The sequence below is a fragment of the Giraffa tippelskirchi genome, chromosome 13 (genome assembly GCF_054371585.1).
Source record: "Giraffa tippelskirchi isolate mGirTip1 chromosome 13, T2T-mGirTip1v1.2.pri, whole genome shotgun sequence".
NCBI classification, from domain to species: domain Eukaryota; kingdom Metazoa; phylum Chordata; class Mammalia; order Artiodactyla; family Giraffidae; genus Giraffa; species Giraffa tippelskirchi.
The window spans coordinates 12,005,484-12,025,833 of record NC_137287.1 but is presented as its reverse complement, the minus strand read 5'-3'; the positions used below and the strand labels follow the sequence as shown (position 1 = coordinate 12,025,833).

At 45.7% G+C, this 20,350-nt stretch overlaps 1 protein-coding gene and 1 long non-coding RNA gene across 8 annotated transcripts in view; both read right to left on the bottom strand.

Moving 5' to 3' along the window:
- The window catches only part of AUTS2 (activator of transcription and developmental regulator AUTS2), a 1,212,852-nt gene that overhangs the window by 291,602 nt on the left and 900,900 nt on the right, over positions 1-20,350 (bottom strand). The window lies entirely within an intron of this gene.
- On the bottom strand, positions 13,995-18,627 carry LOC145532609 (uncharacterized). The gene is made up of 2 exons (XR_014073427.1): positions 18,230-18,627; positions 13,995-16,403 (listed from the first exon to the last, which is right to left on the bottom strand). It is a non-coding gene; the product is annotated as an uncharacterized LOC145532609 (long non-coding RNA).

Below are 20,350 nucleotides of genomic sequence, written 5' to 3'. Positions count from 1 at the left end.
GGCAGGGACTCCTGACCTAACTGCTGCTCTCCAACCTGGGGTACTTGGGGTCTATGCTCAGAGGGACAGGGCAAAGCTTTCCACCAAAAGAGGACCACATGGGAATTAGCTTGAGGATTCCAGGAGCCACGGAGCCACGGAGACCCAAGAGCCCCACAGCTAGCCCTGAGATTTCCTGGTACTTCCAGCTCTTATCAGGAGTCAACTTGTCAGTGTGGTTCTCTTGTTGTTGTTTTTTTTAATTTTAATTTCCCACTGAATGCCTTGCTCTCTTGGACACAAGGACACGCAAGTAAATAAAGACACAGGTGCCCAGAGTTCTGCCACTCAACTTAGCAGGCAGGGCATGCTCACCTGCTTTGACCATTCCCCGCCCGCACTCCTAGGCCCTTATTAAGTATGTGGAGTCATTTAATTCCTCACCACAATGCTATGAGTGAGCCACTCTCAATTTGCTCATTTTATAAATGATAAATTTAGGGGCGCAGAGGGAAAGTGATATTCCTAGGTAGCACTAGAGGTAAAGAATCTGCCTGCCAGTGCAGGAGATGCAATTGACGTGGGTTCGATCCCTGGGTTGGGAAGATTCCCTGGAGAAGGAAATGGCAACTGACTCCAGTATTCTTGCCTGAAAAATCCCAAGGATAGAGGAGTCTGGGGGGCTACAGTCGGTGGGGTTGCAAAGAGTCGGACACGACTTAGTGCACACCCATACCACATGGGGAAAGGTAACCTGCCCAGGACCACAGGGTCTGGCTCCAGAGTCCACGTGAAACATCGCCTCTCAGGATGCCGGGGGAGAGAAGAAAGAGAGACCAAGGAAGAACTAGTTCTAACAAGAGCAGCAGAGACAAATCAGGAACTCCTGTGGGTGAAAGACTGAACAGCTTAGGACCTTGCCCATAGACTCGCAGCATCAGCCGCCGGTCCTGTGCCCAGGGGAGGAAGGCTTGCCCACGCCACCTCCCACACAGCACCAGCCGCTGGTCCCGTGTCTGGGGGTGAAGGCTTGTCCACGCCACCTCCCAGACTCCCTCAGGTGTTGTGTGGGCTCCTGCTGACTTGGAAGCTGTCAGTGAGCAGGCAGGCCTTGATAAGCATCTGCTGCTGTGAACATTCAGGCTCCTCTTTAAGAAAAGAAAAAAAAAAAAGAGCCCCATTTCCAGCAGCACATAAACCAAGGCAAAGATGACAGCATGGTCCCAGGATGGCCTCAGATCAGCTTTGAAATCTGTGAGCCCAATTGACTAGGACGTGTAGGTTGGGAGTGGAGAAACAAAGTCTCCAAATGCTCTGGGGGTGGCAGACTCAGACCTGTTTAGAGTTACTCACTGTCCAAACACATTCGGAAGTGTTTTGAGGCAGTTCAAGTGCCCTGAAACGCATCTACTGGTCAAGAGCACATCTAATAAACGTGAGCACTGGGAACTGTGCCGTAAGGATAGGTGAGTGGGGCTGTGAACACCGGCCCTGGGTTATTGTAGAAAGTGACAATTCTGCTTAGTACCTGATTCAAGATCCTCTGAAGGAGGAATGGCAACCCACTTCAGTACTGTTGCCTGGGAAACCCCATGGACCGAGGAGTCTGGCAGGCTCCAGTCCATGGGGTCGAAAGACAGTCAGACACGACCGAGTGGCTGAGCACGCACGCATACACTGATTCCAAGCAGTCCTTCCGGCCTCACTGTCTTCTACTCCCAGTCCCTCTCCCCATGGCCCCCCAAACCCACATTTAAATCCCAAGTCATTTTCTGAACTTCATGCTCTCTATTTCTGCTTGCTGAACTCCTGTTCTGATTATCCTTTAAACGCCTGTGAGATCTGTACTGATAACACCGCTTTCATTCTTAGATGCTGGTATTGGTGTGTCTTTCCCCTTATCACTCTAGCTAAGCGTTTCTCAATTGTCTGCTTCCAGTTTCTATAATAACTGCTGTCTTCTTTACTACTTCCTTCTTCTCATTTTATTTGTGTCCTTCTTTTTCTACGTTCTCATCGTGAAACCTAGGTCATTGAGGTTGGACCTTTCTTCTATTCTAATATAAGCATTTAAAATGATCAATTCCTCTCCAACCACTACTTTAGCTGAAACCCATAGATTTTGATACCTAGTACTCTTACTACCACTTAGTTAAAAATAATGTCAAATTTCCCTTGTAATTTCCTCTTTGATCCATATTTAGGAATCTGTTTAATTTCCAAATATGTGGGGTTTTCCTGGATGTCTCATTGCTGTTGATTTTTAATGAACTTCTAGCTTCACAGCCCCCCTCAGATACTGCCCCCCTTGACTCCCACCCTGGGATCTTCCTTTCCCTTGGGTCAGAATTAGACCATAAGCTTCATGAGGGCACGGGCCATGCCGCTTATTTATGCTGTGTCTCCAGTGATTAGGTCAGTGTCTGCTCCACATAATGTACTCAATAAATACTTCTCAAGCGATTGATGACTTCTTCTTGCGTACTTTCCAAGCCCTCTGTAACCGTCTATGTAACTGAACTCATTATCCAGGTTCAGGTTGGCCTCACCAAGGAAAGCTTAGGCATAGAAGGTCCTTGAATTTTATAGTCTCTCCATGGCTCAGTCTAGAGCTGACACGAGGAGGACTTTCATAAAGGACACATAAGCAATGGCTCTTTATAGGAAATCCTGATCTTCTAATATTGATGGGAGTGTCTGATGAGGCTCTGGATTTAAGGGACATTGACAGTATAACTGATGGCATATTTAACAGCAGACATTGGCTGGGAAAAAGTCAGTTTCTCCTGCTGCAATGAGATGCTTCTGCTGGTGATCAAAGGCAGCCACTCAGCTGCCCCCTTTCCACGACATCTAGGAAAATTAGAACCACATTTGTGTTTTTCTCAGTAACTTCCTTTAGCTTATAATACTTGAGAGTGTTTCTCAGCTTCTTTTATTGATTGATTGCTTTCTCTCAGATGGTGCTGTTTGGGGTCTCACAGTATCTGTGTTTTTTTGGTTGGTTTCCTCAGGTTCATTTACAAAGTTAGGTGGGATCAATCACAGGATCAACCACATAGGTGGTCAATTAAATTTCTCTGAACAGGACTGTCATCATTCCATTAGGGAGCTAATTAGAAGTTTCCTCTTCTGGTGGTTGGCGAGGAAAATGCAAACTTTCCCTCTGTGCAGGGGAATGGGATGGGAAGAGGGTGCTCTCGGGACAGAGGCGTAACTGAGAGGTGGGCCCGTCTGGCCTCTCACTTGGGAAGGTGCTCTGCCAGCCCCAGGCTGGGGCTCCATTAATTGGTTCCAGTGCTTCCTGCTTCCCTGAAGGTCTACATGTTTTCCCTCAGGCTGTTTAGAAAGGCTGAAAGGTTATCCTAGGCAAAGGGATGAGAATATTTGGGAGCAGAGAGAACCCTGAGAGCCAGGACAGCCCTGGGCTTCCCTGGTGGCTCAGCTGGTAAAGAACTGGCTTGCCAATGCAGGAGATGGGGGTTTGATCCCTAGGTCGGGAAGATCCCCTGGAGAAGGAAATGGCTATCCACTCCAGTATCCTTGCCTGGAGAATTCCACAGACAGAGTCCAGCGGGCTACAGTCCATGGGGTCGCAAGAGTCAGACGTAACTGGGTGCCTAAACCACTGCCACTCTCAGGACAACCCTGAGGGCTTAAACCAGGCTGCTCCAAGAGGAGAAGTGAGATCCAGTGAAAGGGCTGGGGACAGAAGGTCACTGAGAGAAAGGGACTCACTGAAGCTGAAGCGCTAGGGACACGAAGGCCTGGCTTATGGGAAAGGGTACCAGAGTGTGGAGGACAGAACAGAGCCGAGGAGCTGCGTGGCAAAGAAAACAAGAGAAACGAGGACAGTTCCAAGAAGGACAAGGTCGCAGATGGAGCAGAGATTCTGGTCAACAGGCTGCTGTCAGCCTGAGAGAGAACAAAGGTGCAGGCTGCCCTTGGAACCCCTGGGGCATTCTCTCCACCGGGCAGCTGAAGTGGAAGCAGCCAACCAACAACATTCCCGGGTGACTTCCCAGGCAGCACAGTGGTAAAGAATCCGCCTGCCAGTGCAGGAGATGCAAGAGACTCAGGTTGGATCCCTGGGTGGAGAAGATCTCCTGGAGTAGAAACCACTCCAGCATTCTTGCCTGAAATATTCCATAGACAGAGGAGCCTGGCGGGCTTCCGTCCATGGGGTTGCAAAGAGTCAGGCAAGACTGAGTAACTGAGCATGTGCGCGTGCACACACACACACAGAGTCACACATATGCACACACAACCAACAGGAAATGCCAGGTTTTGAAAACCAGCCCCTGTATGCCTATGTTGGCCCCCAGCACTCCTCAGCTTGGAGAGTTGGCATGGGGGCTTCTGGGGTGGTTCTCCAGCCCTCCAGGACAGGAAGCCTCCTGGATGAGATGCACAGGTGGTCTGGGACCCCAGCCCTAACTTCTTCTTTCCTTGCACAATGGCCCGCAGGGTGTAGCCTTTGTGTGATCTCCAGCGGCCCTTGGGAGGGAGAGTTCCCACGGCAACCCAGGAAGGAGCTCTGTGCCAAGTGGCAGGATTTGTGCGGACCACCAGGTCTTTCATCAGAGACCCCTGCCAGGGGCTTCCCTCTCTGAACATCACAGCCCCCGCCTCCCGTTTCCCACAACAAGCACCCAGGCTCCTCCTCATCCCTGTTTTAATGGTTAAAGACACGCACACCAAATGCTTCCTAATTACCACTTTCATGGCAGATGCAGTCATTTCCTTGGATTTTACTGCCATTAGTTTTCCTCACCGATTTATCCTTAGCTACTCTCCTTGAATCTTGCCTGCCTCCCCCGAGCCCTCTCCTCCTCGCTCCTCACGGCTTGTCAGCACGCCTCCAATCCCCGGGAGAGATGGAAAGCCTTGTAGAGCCCACTGCGCAAACACACATTCCTATTCATTTATCACATTTAGCATGCGCACTTCCACTCTCATCAAAACCGGCCCCAGCTCGCTAACTCATTTCCCTCTCCCAATTACAAATTAGTCCATTAGGCTGTCTGCAGTAGGCCCTCTGTTGCATCTTGGTAATGGCTTCTGAGATTTCCATCATAATCGTAATGGCTCCCCATGCAGCCATGAGGGCAGATGGAGGCCGCTAGTGGGTAATGAGGTATCACGCTACCAAAGGGCACAGCCCTGGGCTCATTATTTAGTCTTGGCTGTTTTGTGAAAACAACAAGAAAGGTAAAATGCTGAAGGGAACACTTTAGCATATTAAATTAACACTTCTGGAAAATTCTCTCTGTAAACATGCCATATTTTCCCTTTACGCAATGTCCCCTGTGCCAGAGCATACTATGGAGGGCTGGCTAGAAGAGGGGGTGTGGGAGGGGGGATGAGAAAAGAGGGAAGGAGAGGAAAGGAGGGGGATGGGAGAGAAATGAGTCAGAAAAAGAGGGGAAAAACAAGGTACTCGAGAACATTTCGCAGTGTGCTGGAGGTCTTCACTAGGCAGCCAGTATCCTCTCCCAGTGAGGCTCATACCCCTTCCCCATCCCCATCAGCGCAGGGCTGTGACCAGCAGCCAGCCTCACCTAATGACGCTCTGTCACTAAAAACCAGTTTGTCACCATGCCCACAAATGAAAGGCCCGGAGAGCAGACCAAGTACTATCGGCTGCAGACTTTAAGAGATGCTGTTCTCCAATTTTATTTTTTTAGAGAAAATACAAACATATATATATATATATATATAAAATCCATAGACCCAAAGCCACCCCCACCCCCACCCCCACCACCCCCGACAACAAAAACCTGATCTGAGTTGCTGTTATGCAGACACCTGCCAATAGGTAATGTTTATTAAGAGCTAACTTGGGCCTGGCTCTGTGCTAAGCAGGTCACACACATTACTACCAGGAGCTCACTCAGCCTTCACAAGGTCTCTCTGGGGCAGGGCTGGTGTTGACCACGAGTTCAAAGTGGTGGCTTTCCTGAGGGCACTGGAGGGACAAGAAGAGAATCCAGGCAGTGTTACTCCCCAACCCACCTCCTGAACCTCTGCTCCATTGCCAGGACATGCCAGTCCTCTTGGGGAGACTTGACAGCACCTGTCCCTTCCAGTGCTGACCCTCCCTAGGCCCCAGGGGCACTAACCTTACCACCTCTGACCCCCAGCCCCCCACCCAAACCTCCTGCACATTTGTGGGAAGGTTCCCTGGACAGAGGCCCACTTCTGATTTAACAGCATTTTCCCTTGATGTTATCAATTCTTGCAGAACTGATAGAAATGATAGGACAGTTTATCCTTGAGTTCCCCAGCCCCAAGTCCTCCAGCCTTAGCAGGTTATTGCTTCCAGACATGGCAGCCTCTGGAGGCTGGTCCTTCATCTTTCATGCAGAGTTGATTCAGATTCCTTGGAATCTGTCAATGTCTCCTTCCTCCAGGTGTCAGCATCCTCTCCACACAGGAATGACAGCAACTATAAATGCCACTGTGAGGGAAATGCCACGGGAACAAACAGGCCTTCTCATCTGAGCCAATCCTGGCAGAGGTGATGAGCCCACTGTGGTTTTGAGGAAACACAGGTGTGAGTCTCAAGGAACCAGAGGTACTTCTACTGATAAAAGTGCCATAAATAATAACACAGTGGACCTATTTCCGAAAGCCTTTCTTTCCTGCTTTCAAAAGAGTCATCCTAAACCATTCCTGAAATGCCTGAGGTTGATCCAAAACCGATCATCCCATTCTGTTCTTTATTGGCTCTTAAATCCACGACCGCACTGCTTCCCTCTGAAGGGCTGGAAGCGCTTTCTCATCCATTATCTCATTCATCCCCACAATGACACTGTGAGCTAAGGAGGGGAGGCTGTAATTATCCCCAGGACTCAGAAGAGGGAGGTAACTGGCTTGTCTAAGAGCCAGAATGAAAGCAGAGTCCCTGATTCCCAGTCGGGGGCTCACCTGCCCACCCCACAACCCCCCTTGTGGCTCTGCAGCTCCAGAAGGCCATGGATGCTCTTCCAAATAACACTTCTGCCCCAATCCTGCTCTGGTAACAAAACATAAGGTCAGTTTAGTAAAGCCTGACTTCTAAGAATCAGGAAATGGCCCAAACCTAGGGTTCAGGATGGGTCTGGTTGTCAGTAGAATGGGGAACCCTTCGACTTTGCTAGGCTGTAGAATACAAATTTATGAGCTGTTTTTGTTAAATTCCGATATGGATTTTTGAAAACGAAAAGGATGGATGGGTAGATGGCAGCAAGATGTTTAATCAATGTCATAAAATATAACATTCATTGGGCTTCTAAAATGAAATTAATAATCTGTGTAGAAGTATCATTAGGAGATAAGTGACATTTCAGGCTTTGATTTGTAACTTGCAACAAATCTCACTTCCATATAATTTAAGCATTTTTAGGGATATCCATCTTTATTAAAAAATACCCAAACCTTTACCCCTCTGCTTCACTATCAAGCCTTTCTTTCCCTCCAGGACCCAGCACTAAATAAAAAAAGGATACATTATCATATACACGCTTTAAATTAATGAAGACAGAAATATCATATTTAAATTAAATCAGGGATTTCTCACTTGCTGCTTATCAGGGGAACTTAGCTATCTTTAATAAGTTTTTTTTCTTCTCTTTTTATCTGAGACTTGGGGCTTGATCTGGCTCTACCTGAATGGATTAGACATCTCACTTTCACTCAGAAGGCTAAAGCAAGATATAGAGAGAAATGCCGTTCTCCTACATAAATTCTAGCACCATAAAATAATGTTTCAGAGCTGGAAGGGACCTTAAAATCACCTAGCCTTAGCTCTTCATTTTACAGATGAGGAAACTGGGTCCAGGGAGAGCGCAGGCCAGGCTTGGAACCAAGCTGTTTAACCAGCGAGGCTTTTCCCCTTCTTCTGCAAATCAACAATGAAGGGCGGAAGTGAACGCCGGAAGTCATGGGCATTTGGAGTCTGCTTTCTTTTCTTTTTGTCTTACTTTGGTTTATTCTGGAAGAGGTAAGTAGAGGAGCAAGTGACGTGTTGTCACATAACCAAATGACAACAAGGAGAGTAACGGTTCATGTGCATCATGCTCAAAGGTCAACATGACAGGTTTATCTTAATCAAACAGTCCTTTGCTTTCCACACAAGTGTAGGTAGGGGGCTTGAAAGGCGGGGGGGGGGGGGGGAGGGGTGCTTTCTGGATAAATGAGAACACATAGGGAAAAAAATATACCCTTTCAGGGAAGGGACAGTTAGGGAGTTTGGGATGGTCATGTTCACACTGCTATATTTAGAATAGACAACCAACAAGGACCTACTGTATAGCACAGGGAACTCTGCTCAAAGTTATGTGGCAGCCTGGACGGGAGGGAGATTTGGGGGGAGAATGGATACATGTGCCAACAAAGGTCGTTATAGTCAAAGCTACAGTTTTTCCAGTAGTCATGTATGGATGTGAGAGTTGGAACATAAAGAAGGCTGAGTGCCGAAGAACTGATGCTTTAAAACTGTGGTGCTGGAGAAGACTCTTGAGTCCCTTGGACAGGAAGGAAATCAAACAAGTCCATCCTAAAGGAACTCAACCCTGAATATTCATTGGAAGGACTGATGTTGAAGCTCCAATACTTTGGCCACCTTATGCAAAGAGCCAACTCATTGGAAATGACCTTGATGCTGGGAAAGATTGAGGGCAGGAGGAGAAAGGAGCAACAGAGGTTAAGATGGTTGGATGGCATCAATGACTCCATGAACATGAGTTTGAACAAACTCTGGGAGACAGTGAAGGACAGGGAAGCCTGGTGTGATGCAATTCATGGGGTGGCAAAGAGTCGGACATGATTTAGCAACTGAACAACAACGTGTATGGCTGAGTTGCTTTGCTGTTCACCTGAAAATATCACAACATAGTTAAATGGCTATACCCCAGTACAAAATAAAAAGTCCAAAAAACATGTAAAATATTAAAAAATATTCCTGGTCATAGCTGCCTTATTAAGAAATAGCTGGCTGCAAGGATTCCCAAGTCTTAGAGCCCCAGATGACCTGCCATCTGTCCCGAGTCCCTCTAGACTGGTCCCCAATCCCTCTGTCAATGTTTCCTGACATGCACACCAAGAAGGGACCGTGCAACTTCATAGAAAAGTATTCATTAAAAAAACAACAGAAAATGGACTACCCTAGTGGGCTACTGGCTAAGGGGCTCAGGTTCGATCCCTGGTCAGGGAACTAGATCCCACATGTCACAACTAAGAGTTGGCATGCTGTAACTAAAGATCCCGAGGGCTGCAAGTAAGACCTGGTGCAGCCAAATAAACATTTTTTAAAACACAACAGAAAAACAGATCACATATGACATACTTCAATTTGTGAGTTCTGCATAGTTATCCTTCTCAGAATAGAAATAAATATAATTCTACACTTAAGAATAGGCTTCCTTGGTGGCTAAGACAGTAAAGAATGCAGGAGACCCAGGTTCAATCCCTGGGTTGGGACGATCCCCTGGAGAAGGATGTGGTAACTCACTCCAGTATTCTTGCCTGAGAAATCCCATGGACAGAGGAGCCTGGTGGGCTACCGTCCATGGGTCAGAAAGAGTCAGACATGACTGTGTCACTAAGCATGCATGCACACTGATGAATGTGCATTAGAGGCATCTCTCTTTCTCTCTTCCTCCCCACCTACCTATTTACCTACTTGTCCCTCTGTCTGTCTGCCTGCCTCCCTCCCTCATGCCATTTCAGACAACTGGGGGAAATAAAGCAGCCATGGAAGGGAACACAATAATGTTGTTTACTTAAAATAGCCTGTTTTCCAGGATAAAGCTTCACTCAGCATCCATTTAGACTTTGAGAAGAGAATAACACAAATTATGGGGACAGTTTATAATGCGCACCTCTGTAAACACACTTTTCAGAGTCAAGAAGGTCCCATCTTTAAGCCACCTGTAGATCCTTCCACACCCTCACCCCTAACATATTCTGATCCTTTGTCCAAGCAGCAATGTTAACGCTTGCAGGGTCAGGGCTGGGGCCCTGGGCACCCCTTGACACAAAAGAGGAAGGGATCTGGTAAAACAGCAGATGTCCAAATGTCCAGGAGCTCTTTTAGGGCTGTGTGAAGATGTGAAACTGATTTTTATGACTTCAAGAGCGTTTGTGTGACTTCCGTTCATATTCTTTCTGCTTCTACCCTTCTCCCTGCCTCAAGTTCTTTCCCCTTCCTTGACCTCTAAGATCTGCCCTTAACTCAGATCTTCCCTCCCTTTTAGACGTACTGAGGGCGGATCAGCAAGTTAGGTGGTGGGTAGGACCACCAGAAGCTTGTGTGAGAGAAATGGCGGCAGAAGGTCCCTGCGCCCTCTCGGCTTCGTCCTCCAGAGGTCTTGGGGAGGAACATTTGACGTGTCTCAGGAACATTTCCTCCTAAACCCCTGAAATTTCATTACAATCATTTATCTTCAAAGAAATCAAAACCCACCCCCCTGCCCCCTCCCATGGAAAGGTTAGGTCTTTGCTCAAGCCCACGGACTTTAACCTCATAAATATTCCCAGCTATAAGATCTTATTAAGAAGGTATGTCTCCCAGGAGCATAAAACCATCAAGCTGTAAATTTTATTTAATTTCCCATGAGATCTTATGGCCTCATACATATAATTAGAGTGCAGTATAGAGCACTTTTTTGTGTTTTGTCAATAAATCACCAGGGAACAATCAACGTTTAAGAGGACAAGCTTTAATGATTTTTCAGACCCCTAAGCAGTCGTGCCTCCACAATGGCAAGCCAGTCTTTAACCTCATCTAACTAGGACTGTGGACTGTGGCGTCAGATAGGACCCCAAACACTTAATCCTATTAGATTCCCCGGCCCAGACAATCATGGCAGAACACCCAAGGGACGTATTGATTTTGATGTGGCCGACAGAGGAGACAAGTTGACCTACTGACAGTGCTTTATTAAGTGTTTACAAATTAAATATCTGAAGGTCTGCGACAGGCCCAGTGCAGTTAAATGGGCCACAGTGAGGAGTGTGAACTGGACCCAAAGGGATACTGCATGGAGTGTGAGAGCCGCTTGGGGGAATGGCTGGGCAGGCCCTACTCCCTCCAATTCAGTTCTGGAAAGTCAGAAGGCTGCAAGAGCAATTCCAGATGCACAGTTTGCTGTTATTGTCGAGCTTGCTCTGATTGAAAGCCCATCGTGTGACATTTACTCAAGTTCTAAGAGGCTGATCTGATGAAAGAGCTAACTGCTAACTTCCGTGTCCCTCAGTCAGGGCTCCAGAAGAAAGGATTCTTCTTTGGGTTGTTCCTCACATGTGCTTTCTAAACAAATCCACAATCTGGTGGGCACAGAAGCTCTGAGCCCGCAGTTTTATATTGATATGTGGTTTAAAAGTTGAACCAGCTTCACTAATTTCCTTGCATTCCTTCCCTGCTCAAAAATATTTAAGAGGCCCCCGATGTTGTAGGCAGGCATTCAACACTTGTCATGGTCCACCCTGGGCGTGCCCTCCGTGGTGTTCTTCAGTGTGACTCCGGGATTCCCCTAGACATGTCTCAGAGCTGTCAAATGTGCATGGTGCTAACTGGTGGTATGCACATGCTGCCACCCCAGCGGCCCAAATCCTACCAACCTTTGAGCCTGCTTCAATGTCTCCTTCTCCTTGAACTCGTCCCTAATCAGCCTGGAAATGACGTTCTCTGAGCTCCTCCACGCTCATTGTTTCCTGGCAGCCCACCATGTTTTCCTCGGTCTGTCTAACTTCCCACCTAGACCAAGTTCCTCCGCCTCTCTACTTTCACAAGGAGTCCCAGACATGGGGTCCCAGCACAGAACAAGGAAGGCTGTGGACTGACCGACTCAAGGACCAGCTCATCAGGTGGTCCTCGGGCGTAAGGAGCTTCTTGGGGTTGGTCTTGATCACCTGCGTCATCCGAGGATGCTCAGGAATGAAGATGCAAAGAAGACTAAGTGGGCCTCCCTGCTGGCTTGGTTCAGACAGTCTTTCGTCCAAAGTGACAAGACGGGACTGAAATTAGGTGAGTCTTAAGGACTTGTTTTGTTCTGTGAATTTATGATCTGTCAAAACACGCATCCAAGGGTACAGCCAACCATCTTGACAAAGGCACATATCTTGTTATTTTATCATTTTTTCTGAGCTATTTCTACCTTAAAGTTCTGAATGACCCTTAAAATAGTACATGTGTTACCTTATGTGCAACTCAGTGTGCCTGACGGCCTGTATCTCTCTCCCTCTCTCTCTCTCACACACACACAGAGTGAACATTTCTGTTTTACTTATTTTTTTCTTGATCTCACTCTAGAGAGATCCATTCCAACAGAGCAATGGAGGCTAAAGTCAACTGAAGTGAGAGAGAGATTTCTCAAGATAACCTGGCCTGTTGCCTTCCTGCAAACAATTCAATCTCCTGCTGAAGTGTTTTCAGGCAGTCGATGCTATACTCTGTCTCAGACATCACAATTTGTCTTTTTTTTTTTTTTCCTGAGGCAAATTGGTATTTACTGTGGTACCTGGCACACGGGAAGGCCTCAAAAAAAGTGAGCTGCTATTATTTTTATCATCTTCATGACATCTTTCTTTCCTGTGTTTCCCTTTCACCCTCTTCTCTCTTGGTTTCTATAGGCCTGGGGTTTTTCAAAGTGATCTCCAAGATGTTGACTTCGGGTTAGCACAGGGGGGAGGGCGTGCTCCGGGCCCGCAAACACGCACCTCTCTTTATAGATTAGGCTTCTGTCCCCGTCACAGGTCCCAGAGAAACAGACAAACAGCCTACCAGGTAAAAAGAGTTTGAAAACCATTGCCCTAGGCCGGTGTCTAGTCTTTGGCATCATTCTTTTCAAGTACTAAATGACCAAAGAGTCATATGGTAAAAAATGATTTATGCAGGTGAACTGAAAATCAATCTACGTTACAGAGGAAGAGCTATTCAATGTATCATTATTAATGTCTGCTCCCCTTCCCCGCACATCTGGGCTGCTTGCAGAAGGCAGGGCTGCGGCTGACATTGCTGACTTGGGGGAAATGGTATGTGTAGGACATATTTGGGGCTGTCTGGGGAGAAAGGCCAGTGCTTACTGTCCTTAAGAAAAGCTCCATGCCTTCAAGTATGCCCCTGAAGGGTCAGGGCGGTACTAGGTTTCAGAATCAAGCTCCATATAACAAATGACTGCAAATGGCCTTTCCCCCATCTTACACTGCAGTAATTCATAAAGCCCTCCAAGGGGATTTTTATGGCTTTATATTAATGTTCATTTAGGAAAGAAGTGAAAAGGGCATCGCCAAGATTTTAAAAAATCATTAAAGAGGTTCCTTACTTGGGTTAATAGTGATACCATAGCACAAAAAAAATACACTGATATATCATAAAAATTGTTCTAAGATACTATTTTTTCATCATTTTTATATGACCTCCTTTTCTGTCTGCACTTAAACTATGGAGATAAAAAAGTAGACTGGGTAATTAAATTTTCTCTTCATTTTCATCTTATTTCAATAAATATTAATCAAGTATTTATAATAAGCCAAATACTCTGTTAAGGGTCTGGTGAAATCATATCTAATCTCTACTTTCAAGGAGCTCAACATGTGTAAATTCATTTAAAAAAATAAAACAACTGAAATTCATAATTATTTGTGTATGTGTCATCTCTAATGATGATCTTATCCATGGTGACTTTAATTTGACTTGAAGAGTTTTGCAGCCAGTTTGATATTTAAAAACACTAGAGTAAAGGCAAAAAACAAGTAAGGACCACCAACAATAGGCATGGTACCCTCTATGTTGGAGTAGGACATTAAGGACTTGTGAGAGATTTAGAAGAAGTAGTTATGATCTCTTTTTATTCTGTTACAAATAGTTTCTAATTTTCCTTGTTATGGCTTCTTAGATGCACTCATCATTTAAAAGTGGACATTTAATTTCCAAATACATGGCATTTTGTTTAAAGTATCTTTAATATTAATTTCTCATTTTGATACTAATTTATCATTTAAATGCTTTCTTCTCTGCAATCACCCTCTGGTTTTTTTTTTTTTTTTTTCAGTTTAACTTTACTGAGGCTTTCAATGGCTAAGTCTTAAGATCTCTCCTGGTAAATGTCACACTGCACTTGAAAATATGTGGGGTATTTTCAAATATCTTTTGATACTGATTTCTAACCTAATTGCAAAGTGTTAAGAGAACAGACTCTGTGTGATTTCAATACCTTTAAGACCATGTAATTTTTGCACCTTGTTTTCTGTCCCTGGATATATTCTAGTGTCTCCTAGTTTACAATCTATAGGAACTTGAACAGAATTTGTATCCTACTACTGTGTCAAAATTGTATAAATCTTAATTATGTTGAATTGGTTCATGTGCTTTTCAGGCCTACTATATTCTTCTACTTCTTTGTATATTTATTCTATTAATTTTTGAGAGTTTGATATTGAAACTCCAACTGAAAATCTTAACTTGGGACTTCCCGGGTGGCTCAGATGGTAAAGAATCTGCCTGCAGATTCTGCCTGTGGGAGACCCAGGTTGGATCCCTGGGTCAGGAAGATCCCCTGGAGAAGGAAATGGCAACCCACTCCAGTATTCTTGTGGGATAAATCCATGGACAGTACAGTCCACGGGGTCGCAAAGGGTCTCTACTTAAAAAAATAATTGCAAAATATAGTGGAACTATGTGTAACTTTTTTCTGTATTTTCCAAGTCTCCTGCAAATGTGTTATATTTACATAATTTAAAAATTAAAAATTAAAAAAGAAATTATGGTCTTAAAGAGGATGGAAGGGGTGGGGGAAAGGATATATAGGGTTGGATGGATTGAGTCAATTTAAAAGGAAAGGAGAGAGTCAGGGGAAGCGCCTCTGGGTGGTGGTTTTCTGAGAAGGCTCCTGACAGTGGCATGAGGAGGCACCAGTCATTCATTACTGGCGGTGAATTATCTATCACCCCTGGAACATATGATAGTATCCGCCAAAGAAAGCACACCTGCCAAAGCAAGCCATCTAACGCGAGGCTTCCCTGCCCGGAGAGCAGCTCTGCTAGTGTGATGTCAGAATGAAGACTCTATTAGAAGGATACACAGAAACTTAGCAGCGGTTATTTCTGGGTGGTGGAATTGTCAGTGATCTTTATTTTCTTCTCTGTACTTAGCTTGATTTTTGATATTGAAACTGTCTTACTTTCATAACAGAAAAGCAATGCCTGTTATTTTTCAAAAAGGTAACAATCAGAACAAAAAAAGGAAGAAAGGAAATCAGACTGGGTCTGCAGAGCAGTCTGAGTCATAACAGCATCCTTTCAAATAAAGGCTGCCCTTCTCACACACTCAACTCTGTTCCTTGGGATGGTCACAGCAACACTCCCCGCAGGACTGCTGGGGACATGCTTGCTATTCTATTGAGGACCAGGACCAAGTCTCAGGGATTCTCAAGCTGTGGGGTAGCAGCTGTCAGACACTTGGGCCATCACTGCCCACCGGGGTCAAGATCAGGGGCAGGTGAAATGACAGTCATTTCCCAGTGACAACACATCTCTGGTGGTTGGGAGGGTGGTATGCTTATTATTTCGCTATTTCATTGTTTCTAAGCTTGGGAAGGGAAGTAAACTTGTGGATTGCCGATATGTATCAAGGATGGAGGCCTTTTAATCATATTATTGTCAAATCACAAAACTCTCCCAAGTACTTAAAGTCTGTTAATGACCCTAGATTTAATCTATATTCTTACCCAGCTTGCACAAACCTATAAATAGGCTCATCTTGGGGTTATTGCTGTTAGAAATTAATTATGGAAATGTGGACCAAATCAGGTACGTGCTGGCAGAGTAATGGGAGGGCAGTGATCCGCGGAGCAGAGGGCGAGTCCGAGAATGCCCTCTGTGAGAAGTTCACCGCCTCTGGCCAGGTTCCATCCACCCCCCGGTGAGCTTAACCTTGAAGAAGACACTCAAAGTTAGTTTCTTCATAAAGTGACTTCAGGGTGTGAGTTTCTCTCCACAAAACCTGCCTGTCATTTCTTCTCCCTCCCTGGGGACAGGCAGACACATTTGGTATGTCTGTCTGTCTTTCAGCGGGAAGATGAGATGTTAGAACTCATCTACATGATGGCTGTGTCACCGCCCCTCACAGATCCTGCTGCTGGAAACGGAAAAGGATGCCTGAGAAAGGAAGAGCTGGGCAAAAACTGACTCAATTAAAAGGAATGTTTTCCACAAGAGAGGATGGTACAGTTCTCTTAAGGCCTGGGGCCAGTCTGGAACTGTCCAAGGGTGCTAGGAGGTCAAAACAGAGTGTATGTGGCAATTTCTTTCTATAGGTCAAAGCAGCTAAATTTTATCCAAACAGAATATCCTCTGCGACTTTACGCATGTGTGTGTGTGCTCAGTTGCTAAGTTGTGTCCGACTCTTCATGACATTATGGGCTTTAGACCACTAGGCTCCTCTGTCCATGGGATCTGCCAGGCAAGAATGCTGAAGTGGGTTGCCATTTCCTTCTCCACGGCCTCTTACTGATCCAGGGATCGAACACGCATCTCCTGCATTGGCAAGTGGATTCTTTACCACTGAGCCACCAGGGAAGCCCTAGAACTTACTAGGAACTCAGAAAAGACCTGGAAAACTCCCTGAAGGAAGGGAGAGGCTATTTCAGCTTGCTTAAATTGCTCCCTTTTGGGGAAGAAATCTGGGGTCTCCGGCTCTGAATGTAAACTCAAGTTCTAGGCTCAGGAAGGGATATAATCAAACGCTCACAGGCAATACTTCCTGACCAGTTGTCATATTCTCCACAACTGGGGAAGGTGGATAATTAGGTATTAAATATCAGAAATTATAAATGCCTGGCCATTCTTTAGCAAATACTCCTTTGCAAAGTGTTTAATTCTATCTTTGATAAAAATTTCAGCAGAAGGCTTCCTTTGGTGGCTTGGAAGTTATTTTCTACACAACAGAGGTTTTGCAGATGATAATAGAGGCAACATTTAAGGGGGAAAAGGGGGAAAAAAAATCTCGCAATGACCACAGTTACTGAGTTCTATCAGGCACTGGTGTTCACACTCACCATAATCAATCATTACATTAAATTTCTGAGATAGGCATTACCGTGCTCGTCTTACCAGTGAGAAAATAGGCTCTAAGAAGTTAACTAAGAAGGCTACCAAGCTTTTAAGTGCTAGAGTCAGAATCTAAACCCAAGTCTTGTTCCTACAGGGATAGTTTAATGGTAATACAGGTGGACACACGGTAGTCTGAGCACGTTGGAAGATCATTTACTCTGGCCTTCTGACCTCATGAAGATGAACACTTAAACCAGATAACAATCTCACCTCCACTTTAAAATCTCTGAAACAATCCACTCAGCACAGGCCTTAAGAAAACTTACCTGTACTTTTATGACATTGTAACAAACTACCAGCATGCGAGGACTCTAATTTACTCATGCGTCAAGAGACGGATTGTCTTTGGACAATTCCTTTCTGGTTCAAACAGCAACTGTTATCACTGCTCAAAAGGCTCTTTGTCTGTGGTCTTGTTTAATAATAGCGGGCAGTATGGTTAACTTCCTCAATCCATTTATAGGGTTGGCATCAAGCAGGGCACAGGGCAGTGAGTCAGAAGTGAGGGGAGAGGGCGAGTCACAGAGACACCGTTTGGCTCTCACCGTGGGGCATACAAGCCTGTCTGAATCCCAGTCCTCCTCACCCCCACCCTCGAACAAATCACAGCCTCACTCCCTAGACAAAGGAACTAGACTGATAGAGTCTAGTGCCCTCTGCCTTCCAGAGGTTTCTGGGGATGGGCAAGAACACAGGCAAACTGGGCTTCCCTGGTGGGCCCGTGGCTAAGAATGCACCAGGCAATGCAGGAGACTCGGGTTCAATTCCTGGTCTGGGAACTAAGATCCTACATGCCTGAGGGGCTACTGAGCCCTTGAGAGCCCGTGTGCCACAATGAAAGGTCCCTCATGACATCACACAAAAAACTAAGACCTGATGCAGCCAAAGAAACAAATATTTTTCTTAAAAACGGTTAAAAGAAAGAACATACGCAAACTTTCGTGATCAGCATCATGGGCCCTTATCCTTTTTTGGACACAGATCCTCCCCCATGGAGGGCTTCCCTGGTGGCTCAGATGGTAAAGAATCTGCCTGCAGTGCGGAAAACATGGGTTCAATCCCTGGGTTGGGAAGATTCCCCTGGAGAAGGGAATGGCTACCCACTTGAGTATTCTTGTCTGGAGAATTTCAAGGACAGAGGAGCCTGGCGGGCTACAGTCAATGGCATCAGAAATAGTGGGACACGAGTGATTAACACACACACACACACACACACACACACAGACACACACCTATATGGAACCGAATTATAAGTTGACTTTTCCTGTAGTTTTGTCATCTCCTCTTTATTCTCCTTAGGCTATACATTCCTGTAGAGAGCCTCATTCACACTCCCTGGGCCCCTGGGAGGATTCAGCACAGCGATCTACCCACTGGCAGCCTCTTTCTTTTCAAATGGACTTAGCAGAAATGCTAAGCACTGTGTGTGAGGCACAGCGGGGAGAATTAACAAAGTTGTAAAGAAGTAGAAGATGTGCTCCCAGCCATTCAGGTCCTTAGACAGCGCTTGGGACACTAGGGTGAAAAGCACTAACTAGAAATAAAAGAAGTCGATGTTATCAAGGAAAAAAAAAAAAAAGAGTGCAGAGAAATGCTATGATTTGATAAAGACAGGAGAGATCATTCCTCCTAGGGGCACTTCACTGGGGAGGCAGAACCTGAGCTGAGCGTGAAGGATAGAAAAGATTGGATCCAATCATATATGCCCAGTGGAGGTCTGTCTAGTGAAAGCTATAGTTTTTCCAGTAGTCGTATACGGATGTGAGAGTTATACCATCAAGGCTGAGTGCTGAAGAACCGATGGTTTCAAACTGTGGTGCTGGAGAAGATTCTTTTTTTTTTTTTTATAAATTTATTTATTTTAGTTGGGGGCTAATTACTTTACAATATTGTAATAGTTTTTGCCATACATTGACATGAATCAGCCATGGGTCTACATGTGTTCCCCTTCCTGGACCCCCCACCCACCTCCCTCCCCATCCCATCCCTCTGGGTCATCCCATTGCCCTGGCCCTGAGCCTTTGTCTCATGCATCGAACATGGAATGGTGTTCTGTTTCACATATGATAATATACATGTTTCAATGCTATTCTCCCAGAACGTCCCACCCTCACTTTCTCCCTCAGAGTCCATAAAATTGTTCTATGCATCTGTGTCTCTTATTCTGTCTCGCATATAGGGTTATCGTTACCATCTTTCAAATTCCATATATATGCATTAGTATACTGTATTGTTGTTTTTCTTTCTGGCTTACTTCACTCTGTATAATGGGCTCCAGTTTCATCCATCTCAGTAGAACCGATTCAAATGTATTTTTTTAATTGGAGAAGATTCTTAAAGAGTCCCTTGGAAAGCAAGGAGATCAAACCAGTCAACCCTAAAGGAAATCAACCTTCAATGCTCACTGGAAGGACTGATGCTGAAGCTGAAGCTCCAATACTTGGGCCACCTGCTGTGAAGAATTGACTCACTGGAAAAGTCCCTGATGCTGGGGAAGGTTCAGGGCAGGAGGAGAAGGGGATGACAGAGGATCAGATGGTTGGATGGCATCATTGACTCAATGGATTTGAGTTTAAGCAAGCTTTGGGAGTTGGTGATAGACAGGGAAGCCTGGTGTGCTGCAATTCATAGGGTTCACAAAGAGTCAGAGGCAACTTAGCAACCAAACAACAAACCACTGCAGAACATGTGTTAATATTAAACCAGCTCCCCTCCTCCACAGCTGAAGAGTGTGCACACTAGGGATAGGTAAGGTTTGTCTGCCTCAAAGAAAAACCTGGTAACTTGCTATCTGGCCAAGGGGCAGCAGATAGTGTGTACAGGAGGCCCTCCATATACCACACTCCACACATGCATGGCCTCTAGATGGAGATTCCAGGGGCTTAAGGCCTGCCGCTTACATCTTCAGAAAGAGAATAACAAACGAACAAAAAAGCACAGAGAGAGATCACTGCCCTCGGGGGTAACCTGATTCAAAGAAGTGACAGGCTCCATTTCAGTGGAGATGGAGACAGGCCCCCAGATCTCCCTGAAGGACTTGGAGCCAGACCTGGACTGAAGGAAAGGAAAACATCTCGTTTCCTGATCAACAGCTTCTGCCATAAAGTGCTTTAAGATCTGTTTCCTGGTTCCCCACAGTGCGTCCCAATTAAATGGGTTTTCCTGCACGAGTTCTGACATCTCTGGGGACGTCATTGACTGAGAGGCCATAGCTACAGGCAATAAAATCAAGATCATGAACAAGGGCTTAAACTTGACTGCCCACCCTGAACGGTGC